General features: G+C 38.3%; 1 long non-coding RNA gene across 1 annotated transcript; it reads right to left on the minus strand.

The window, feature by feature from the left end:
* Window positions 1-803: 803 nt before the first annotated feature.
* Window positions 804-4,904, minus strand: LOC138751836 (uncharacterized). Its single transcript, XR_011350225.1, has 3 exons — window positions 4,672-4,904; window positions 2,104-2,210; window positions 804-1,011 (listed from the first exon to the last, which is right to left on the minus strand). It is a non-coding gene; the product is annotated as an uncharacterized lncRNA (long non-coding RNA).
* Between the last annotated feature and the right edge of the window lie 5,762 nt (window positions 4,905-10,666).

The raw sequence follows: 10,666 nt of genomic DNA on the forward strand, positions 1-10,666 counted from the left end.
TCTTCAAAAGATCTTGCCCTTCATGATCACTCATCTTTGTGAATCAGGCTTTTTGACATTGCTGCAGTTGAAGACTGTGCGCAGGGAGTAGAGGTATGCTTCACTCTCTCCACTTCCCTCTCCGTCCGACTGTCTGTCGTGCCGCTTGGGGCGGTGGTGCTGGTGAATATGGGAAGGGAGCTGGGAGATGGAAAATGCTAATAAGGTAGATGGTCTCCGAGCTCGCTGGAGGGAGAGGGAGAAATGGGGGTGGAGAGAGAGAGAGAGAGAGAGAGAGAGAGAGAGAGAGAGAGAGAGAGAGTGGTGGTGGTGGGGGGGGGGGGGGGGGAGTTGAGGCAGTAATAGTCTGCGCTGCAAGCCTCGTCTTATCTGCATAAGCACCATTTTCAGCACCACCAAGCAAAAAATGGGAGAGATTTGAAAGTTTCTCCCTTTGCCACGACTGATCTGAAGCCCACACACACGCACACACACACACACACACACACACACACACACACACACACACACACACACACACACACACACACACACACACACACACACACACACACACACACACACACACACACCTCTGCTCAGTTCAGCCTCGAGCCTGGGTGGTAATTAATCTACCACAGCTTCTGGCTACTGCTTATTATTAAGCTCAGTGAACACAATTTTTAAATCACTTCATTAAAATTAGTTGCAACATTAAATGAATCTGCAGGTTCATAATAATAATTATCTAACCATGTAACTGTAACTTCTGTGTTGACTATAATTTAATACTGTGGTGTAAAAACTTTATAAGAGGCCAGAGCCAGATGTGGTAAATGGTCACTACATCATTATGTAATGAAAGTGTCAGTTGTAGCTCTCAACTTGGAGCTAGAAATTTGTGTATTTAAGACCCACGGCAAAGAAATTTGAACAAAAATCTAGGATAATGATGCATTGCTAGATATGTCACGATTCCAAATAGACTCCTTCATTCTTTCAAATATTCTTAAAAGATTCAATAATTTCATCCTGGAAAAAGAGAAGGGGAATTCATTACTTGTCTCTCAACCAACATAATTTCATTTATGCATATAAATGGCTTTTCTGTTACTCACTTTACATGTCACAAGCATATACTGAGATTGTAACAAGTGCTAAATAAATTTATTCTCTGAGATTTCCATAATACCTACACTATGCTCTGCAATTAAAACCTGACAATTAAATTAAATCCTTACAAGGGAAGTTGCAACAACACTGAACAGATTTAGCTGGCATTGTCTGTATTGCTGCGAGAACTTCCCCATCCATTTGACTGCTTGTATTTCAGAAGCATTTCCCCTAAAAGGAGCAATCATCACCTTGATGTCTTTTATACGGTACCAAAGTGAACCAAGCTCCAGAATATCTTATTTTAATTACTTTTAAAAAATTATATTGGTGGTTACTTGCTGCATACTTCTTAATTAAAGGTAAAAGCTGTCGTCTTTTCACAGTATTAAAGCCTTTTGAAGGTTTAAAATGTTCCATTGAATTCCTTCCAATCTCACTAATCCAAAAAAAAATGATACCAGCATTCAAAATCACTGTCTGGTACAGAGAGGCTAAGACACAGGACAGGGAAATATTATAAACTCAGACAGCACCATCATTAGTGTTCAGTCCATTTTGAATATCTTGAAGAGGCAGTGTCTCAAGAAAGGAACTTCCATCATCAAGGACCCTCACCACCCAGGCCATACCATTTTCTCATTGCTACCATCAGAAAGGAGGTACAGGCGCCTGAAGACACACACTCACTGTTACAAAATCAGCTTCTTCCCCTCAATGTCTAGCAGTTTTGCACCTGTAACACACAATGCTGCTGTCGCAAAACAACACATTTAATGACTCATGTTTATGACAATACATCTGATTCTGATTCACTCAACATTGTGTAATTTCAAATTTCTGACATTGTAATTCCACTGACATTTCAATGGATTCTGTAATTACCATAAATACAGTAGTTGAACAAACCTTTTGGTGGCCTAACCAATAACTTGCTGTATTTCTCATTATTTCTTCATAATTGTTTGCTATGCTTTTGCCTTTTTTATGGATTACTCTGGGTATACTCACAATTAATTATATTGATCTTTCTCTCCACTCAACCAAGTTCTTCATGTTCAGTTTACAATCACATTGTTTTCTTTCTCGCTTTCCCTCTAAAATGACCTTGTATTCCTCTGCAACAGTTCAGAAAGAACTTTCTTTTAATGGAAAACCTTTCATAAATATAAAATATCTCAAAATAATCCACAGTGTTTAAATGTTGTGAGGTGGCACGGTAACCAATTTGTTCACCAAGGCCCCCAATTGATCAAGAGAGAAATGATCAGATCATGTGTGACAAAGACTGAGAAAGAAATAGATTGGCTGACAATAATTCTCCATTCCTCTAATAACACAGGATGCATTTTACAAGTGAATGGAAGACATTAGCTTAACATTCCATCCCTGTGCAGTTTGCCCTTCACACTGATATAAAGCCTTAGTTTAGGTTTCCTGAAGATCTTAAGTTGAACCTGTTGGGAGGAATGGATCCACTTTAAAATGTGTCTGTTGTATGCCATTTTATCCTACTTTTTTTTATATTCACAGAAACCTTCACCATTCTTTCCCAAACTTCTTAAATGTGTGTTGTTAGAAAATTCTTATGTCATGCTGACTATAATAATCAAAAATATTTACATTTACTGCAAACAGAAATGGAACCAATTCTGACTAAAGGAGAAAAAATGGCAGCACTGCCGGAACTGCTGAAAAGGCATGTGATAGAACAGATTCTATCACCAATGTGTATATGTACAGATGGTAGTGTAGGATGACTGTGATTGGCAGAGAGCGTAGCCACACCTACTGGCAGGTCTTAAAGGATTGCTCCTAGCCAGACCAGGTCATTCTGGACTGGTTGACCTACTTGTGATATGCTCCAGTCTTTTAGTTAATGAAAGCCTTGGTTTGGATCAACAAGTCTTTGGTTCTTTCAACGGGCTCTTCAAGGCAGACCCGCAGAGAGTGAGGAGAGGAGATACAACGCTCCTCCACAGGGTCCTACCACCCAGTCCAACTACCAACTGCTCTGTACAGGCTTTAAACGGCCTGTTAAAAGAGCTGAGAGTGGTTTATTTTAAAATCTTGCGACCATGGAATCTGGGCGTAAGATGACAAGGCCAATGTTCGGCAGCGGCTTCCAGGGCTTGCAAACTCCAGAGAAGCAGAGAACTGTCTAGGGAAACTGGAAAATGGGGAGACTGCTCCTCTTTTGTCAAGGAGGGGCAAGATGGCGGTGACATGACTGCAGCTTGATGCAGCTCTCCGGACTCAGGTGCACATCACCTTAAGTATGTAGCCGTGCACAATATCTGAGGCACAAGAACTGGAAGACGAGCACCAGGGAGTGACTGAGGGATCTACTTCAGCCTGAAAAATTCGCTGGCAGCGACTCTGGGTCCATCTCAGGAGCTCCCATTACGGAGGTCCTGACGGCTGAGGGGGGCATCTGGCATGTCAGCATGGAGGCTTAGAGAACAGCAGTGCGGCCTAAGCAGCCGGTGTGGAGGGTGGGGCAATCTTGCCTGGGGCCGAGACGATCGACATGGAGCTGGAGCGATTGAGGTGGAACACAGGCTTTGTCGCTGGGTGAAGTTGACAGACATACTCGAGGGGATGCCTCACCAAGGTTATCGAGCTTGACCATGGACTGTTTGTGGGGCCAAGACTTTTCCATGCTGGTGGGGCACTCCTGAGGAATGGCGTTGTGGGGGTTGGTGGCAATGTGGGTGGTTTTGGGGCTCAGAGGTCTCAATAATAAAACCCCAGATATCAGAGAACGTGAACAAAGAGACTCCTTATTCGAGCTACCAAGGGCTGCTATGGTCTTTTCGACTAGTGTTGGTTTCTAGTTGGAGTATTGGTAGCACATATTTTTTCAATTTTTTTAGATAATTGCAACTGAGTGTTTTATGCATAATAAATTTAATTTAGCTTATAATTTAGGTAATTTTACATGATGGTTTGAGTCTAAAGTCTAAATTGTGCATAGTCTAAAGTGTCTGGTTGTGCTTTACCCTAATAATGCACCAGTCTCCAAGTATGTTCTCATTTTTTTTTAACTGCTGCTCATTATAGTGGAAATAATGAAATTTAAGAAATAATGACAAGCTTCGAATTGTATTGCTTCCCTTGACCTCAGATAAAAGTCTTGGCCTTGCTTTTTTCATGATTGTCTCGGGATCTGCAAAGCCCGCCCAGGTAGTTTAGGCTTGTCGGGCGCGGGCTGAGTCAATCGCGCCAGTGTGTTTAGCCAGCCTGTCGCCGCCCACCATAGGGTGATTCTCCAACCCATTACTATTCTGTGAGATGATTCTCTTGTCCAATGTCTAGTCTTTTGTGTTTGTTGATTTTGTGCCTTGTGTCTTCGTTTATTAATTGGTGTACAGCTCTTTGGATCAACATTTTGTTGTGTTTAAAATGTGCTATATAAATAATATTCAATTCATTTCAAAAGGAGATGCAGAGCAGACCTTCATCAGTGAAGGGCTCAGCGGATGAAAACACGCACAGGCAGCAGGCTGCCGGAAGCAGGTTGCTGATAACTGCAAAGGACGCACACCAGACTACAGATGGCTGGAGATTGGCTTGTACCGGAACTGGGATGTGAGAGGCTGATGAAGGGTTCCTGATCATGTCAGAGGTTCAGATCTGGAGTTCAGGATGCCGATGGTTTGGATTGGAATGTGTGTGACTGCGGTGGCTGCAGCAGCACTGGAGGAGAATCCACATGTTCTCAGTGACTTTGGGAGTCTCTGACTATAAGTGGCATCTTGCTGATGGCGAAACTGTTGGCAGATTAAAACAAATTTCGTGCAAGATTACACCAGTTTAATTACCTGACAATAAAGAAATCTTGATAATTAAGTTCAACCCTTTTACAATCTTATCAAACTAAGTAACTCCTTTGTTTCTCAAATATCAACTTTCTTTCTAACCACTAACTTGATTTTCTTCGGGCTGATACAGGCCTCTTGTGAGATATTTTATTGACTGCTTGGTGAAAATACGCAATTTGCGGATCCCAGCAGCATTCTTCAAATCTTTGCTTCATTTTACCAAACATGAACTTCTTTGAAAATCCTTCAAACGGCTGCCCGTAATGAAATCGTAAAGTACTTTTTTTTTTAAACTTTATTTATTCGTTCAAAATACAGATAATAAGTAACATACATAACAATAAACGTAAACATGAACGATATATTTTATATATATAAAAGAAAAAAGAAAGAAATTAAAGAAAAAGAAAAGAAAAAAAAGGAGAACACCCCCCCTTTCAGCCAACTCTCCTAAGGAGAGCCATAAAAAAAGAAAAAAAAAAGAAATATTAAGCATACATATTAAGATCTAATTAATGTAAATCAAAATGTAAATATTCTGAATATAACAACCACTTATTAATAAAAAAACTATAATTATCACGCAAAACATATGTGATTTTTTTCATTATTAAACAATATTTCATCTCATTATGCCATCTATTATTATCAATCATATTCGTATCTTTCCACGTACTGGCAATACATTTTTTTGCTACAGATAATGCTAAATATACAAAAGCAAGTTGAAATTTATATCCTGTAATATTTAATACATAACTGAAGTATAACCCTTCAGGTAAAATCATATCTCTACCAAACACATGCTTTACTAAAGATCGAATTTGATAATGAAGAAACAAAGAATTCTTATCAATACCATAACTGTCCCTCATCTGATCAAAAGATAAAAAAAATTACCTTCTTTAAAACAATCTCCCAAATTTTCCACACCTTTAAATCTCCAATGTAATAAACTTCGATTATTTATTGACAAAGAAATAAGTTGATTATTATACAACAGAGTCAAGGCCGACAATTCACCACTAATATCTATCATTTTCTTTTTCTTTGTCCATAACTTCATTAAATGTTTTAATATAGGCACATTATATTGCTGTAACAAATTTGCATTCCATCTAAACAAAAATGGATGTATTTAAACCTCGAACATTAAAAGTAGCAAACCTCAACTTTGACATATCTACAAATATTACTAAGAACTAATAATATCTATATATAAAAACAAAACAATGTAAATAGGCCCTCCAATAGGAGAAAAAGAAACCACAAATTAAAGGCTAAATAAAATAAAAATGAAAAAAAAATAAAAAAAGGATAAAGTAAACCCCCCCCCAAAAAAAAACTACCAAAAGGTAGTAATCCCTAAACCAGTCTTGGGTATGGATCACCCACCAGTGGCTGATGACTAATAGAACATAAAGCAAATCTCTCCCTCCCTAGCCAAACAAAGAATAACAACAAAATATCATAATAACATAAAAATAAAGTAAGAATAAGAAAGTTCTTCCATTCATCCAAGAGATTCCAAACTCGGCGACCCCATTTCAGGAGAACCCAGACTCTTTCCATTCCCATTTCTCCCATTTCTACCATTTCTTCAATTTCCAGAACAACCAGATTTTTCTTTAGGAGACAATTGTGGACTACGTCTTTGTCCTCGTAGATCTGGCAATGAATTAGAAAAAATCATTGCTTCTCGCTCATTCTCAAAAAAACGAGATTGAAAGTCTCCACAAAACACCTTCAACTCTGCCTGATAGGGAAAAGTAGACTTATAGCCTTTACGCCACAAAAGTTTAAGAAAGAATCACCATTTAGATGGCAAATACAAGCAATCCGTTGCCTAGGTATACAACTAGATAATAATCTAGGCCATCTATACAAACTAAATTATCAGCCATTAATGAAGAAATTACAAGACGACTTAGAACATTGGAAAGACTTACCACTAACACTGATAGGAAGGGTAAATTGCATTAAAATGAACAACTTCCCAAGGATACAATACCTATTTCAATCATTACCAATTCACCTAACAGAGAAATTCTTCAAGGAGCTAAAGAAAATAATAAGGAAATTCTTATGGAAAGGGGGGAAAGCAAGGATAGCACTAGATAAATTAACAGAATGGTACAAACAAGGAGGCTTACAACTACCAAACTTTAATAATTATTATAGAGCAGCACAATTAAGATACCTATCAGATTTTTATCAAACAAGGGAAAAACCAGATTGGACCAGATTAGAGCTAGATAAAATAGGGGAGCATATACTCTATAAGTGGGATGAAAAATTGGTGCAATGTAGGAATTCACCAGTATTACACCATCTACTCAACATTTGGAAGAAGATTCACGTAGAAAGGAATAAAATAAATTATCAACTACCAAAATTAATATTGACACAAAATCAACTAATCCCTTTCACAATAAATAACCTTTCCTTCAGAGAATGGGAGAGAAAAGGGATCAAAAGAATGGAAAATTGTTTTTCTGGAAATAAATTATTATCTTTTGAACAAATGAAGGACAAATATAATATAACTCACGATACAAGATTTGCATACCACCAACTGAAAACCTACTTGAAAGACAAATTGGGAAACAGTCTGAGGTTACCAGAAGGAAGCAATTTTGAATATGTAATTACAGACACAATGATAATTAAAAAATTTATAACAAACATGTACATCAAACTGCAAGAAAAGAACGAGGAAACAAACTGTAAACCTAAACAAAAATGGGAACAAGATCTAAACATAAAGATAAAGAATGAAACATGGGAAAAGCTATGCTCCGGAACCATGAGAAATACAATAAACACGAGGTTACGCATGATACAATATAATTGGTTACACAGACTATACATCACACCCCAAAAGTTAAATAAATGGGACCCAACAGTATCAGACAGATGTTTTCGCTGTAAAAAGGAAATGGCAACAACGATACATGCAATTTGGACATGTGGGAAAGTGGAAAAATTTTGGGAAGATCTAAACCAAATATTAAATAAAATCACAAAAAGCAATATACCAAAAAACCCAGAGATCTTCCTTCTAACTAATATAAGAAATAAAGAATTTGGACTCGATTTGGATGGAGCACTGAAAAGATTTATTATGATAACCCTAGCTGTAGCAAAAAAATGTATTATGTCAACCTGGAAATTAGAAGACAACTTGAGAATACAACAATGGTACATAGAAATAAATAAATGTATTCCATTAGAAAAAATAACATATAATTTAAGAAATAACATCACAATATTCAAACAAATATGGGATCCATACATGAAATACAATAGAGAAATCCTACCATGAACCTCCACCACCTAAAATGACAGAAGGAGAAGACTCAGAATGGAGAAGAATGAACTGACTCAGTATATAAAAGTAAAAGATAAAAATTTATTGTTTATTTTATTAAGTGACGACATTGTTTAACAGATTTAATGTATCTTATAGATTGAACTTTGAATAAATGGGAAGGGGGAGAGGGAGGGAGGGAAGGGGGGGAAAGGGGAGAAAATGACACTGTATATATTCAAGAGAAAAATGTCTATGTATTTTGGTCAATATGGTTTATTGTGTAAAAAAATATAAAAAAAAAACACTGCCAGATAGCGAAAAGTAGACTTACAGCCTTTACGCCACAAAACTTCTTTAACTGAATTAAATCGACGCCGATGCTGAATAACCTCTTGACTCAAATCGGGATAAAAACAAACTCTACTATTCTGAATCATTAACGGAGCTTGTCGTCTCGCATTTTGCACTGCTAGACGAAGTATTGTTTCTCTGTCCAAATAATTCAAGCATCGAATTATCACGGGTCTCGGTGATTGACTAGGCAGAGGCCTTCTTCTTAAGGCTCTATGAGCTCTTTGCAATACCAAGACTCCAGAGAAAAATTCTTGCCCCAATATTTGTGGGATCCATTCTGTAAAAAAATGAAGAGGATCTTGTTCTTCCATACCTTCTGGCGAACCAACAATCTTCACATTGTTCCTTCTATTTCGATTCTCCAAATAATCTATTTTCCTCTCTAACTCCTTTTCACGTTCTCGCAATTCTTTAACGGATTTTTCCACCTCCATCACTTTTCCTGTATTAGAAGCCACTTGCTGTTTACATTCCAAAAAAGCAGACTGAAATTTTTAAAAGTCTTCAGAAAATACTTCCACACGTGCATTAACTGTAGTGAATTCTGACCTCATACTCTCTTTCATTTGAGCTAATTCTTGCATAATCGGCTGAGTAACAGTTCTTAACAGGTTAAGTTGTAATTCAGAAAGACTCAACCCTGTTTTCTTTAACGTAGTGTCAGAACCAGATAACTGCAGCTCCTGCTGCAGCTCAACAGCAGGCATTCCAACAAATTTTTTAACAGATTTACTGCGAGTTTGAACTCCCAGCGACGGCTCCCTGGCCTCCTCAGGAGGATGATGCTGATCTCCCCCCACAAATCGCAGTTGTTTCAGAACTCATGGACAAGTTTAAGGCCTTCAGGTTGGAGTACTGCCTGAATGGTTTCAAACAATGGAGTCATTTTCCTATGAGTTCTCTGTGTTAAAGTTGGCAGGCTGCCAAAATCAGAATCCACTTCTTGGGAACACGCACCTTCCTCCTGAGAACGAGTAATTCCAGTGATATCCTTCTCCTGGTGAATAGTAGTCATTTTTTTTCCAGCTCCCACAGGCAATAAATCTGAAGCTGTAGAAGGTTTTTTAGGCTTTAAATCTTCAACACTCCGAAAATGTAATTTCTTCTGCACTTGAAGTTTAATCTTTTTACCATTAATGGCCATAACAGTTCCTTGATACTCTAAACTAAGTTTTTTAAAAGTTTAAACTTAAAAACAAAAAGTTAAAAACGGGTTCTTAAAAGTCTGGCCAGAGAGGTCGCGATTAAATGTCTAGACTCTACGCCATCTTGCCACACCCCAAATCATACAGTACTGATGTCAGCTGAGGTAGCTATCAGTTGTGATAATTTTAATGGGGGATCCAGGCTTGCTCACTCCTGCTCTTACTTGTTGCTAATTCTGGGGGTTTGCCCTCAGCCTCTGGATACTCTAAATCAGTGGTTCTCAACCTTTTTCTTTCCACTCACATACCACTTTAAGTATTCCCTATGCCATAGGTGCTCTGTGATTAGTAAGGGATTACTAAAGGTGATATGTGGGTGGAAAGAAAAAGGTTGAAAACCACTGTTTTAATCGTACCTAATTGACTCGTTATGTGCACGGTCTGATAACTCCAAAGGAAATGGGCCAATGACAAGTTTTTACAAGTAAAATATTTCAGTAATTGGGTCTAGAGCAGTGGTTCTCAACCTTCTCTTCCCACTCACATACCCACTTAAGTAATCCCTTACTAATCATAGAGTATTTATGGCATAGAGATTGCTTAAAGTGGAATGTGAGTTTGAGGGACAGTTTGAAAATAACTGATACAGTTTGTGGAAGTACAGTGCTCTGTTGTGATTCTTCTTCTTTGGCTTGGCTTTGCGGACGAAGATTTATGGAGGGGTAAAATGTCCACGTCAGCTGCAGGCTCGTTTGTGGCTGACAAGTCCGATGCGAGACAGGCAGGCACGGTTGCAGCGGTTGCAAGGGAAAATTGGTTGGTTGGGGTGGGTGTTGGGTTTTCCCTCCTTTGTCTTTTGTCAGTGAGGTGGGCTCTGCGGTCTTCTTCAAAGGAGGTTGCTGCCCGCCGCACTGTGAGGCGCCAAGATGCACGGTTCG

The sequence above is a fragment of the Narcine bancroftii genome, chromosome 1 (assembly GCF_036971445.1).
Source record: "Narcine bancroftii isolate sNarBan1 chromosome 1, sNarBan1.hap1, whole genome shotgun sequence".
Classification (NCBI taxonomy): domain Eukaryota; kingdom Metazoa; phylum Chordata; class Chondrichthyes; order Torpediniformes; family Narcinidae; genus Narcine; species Narcine bancroftii.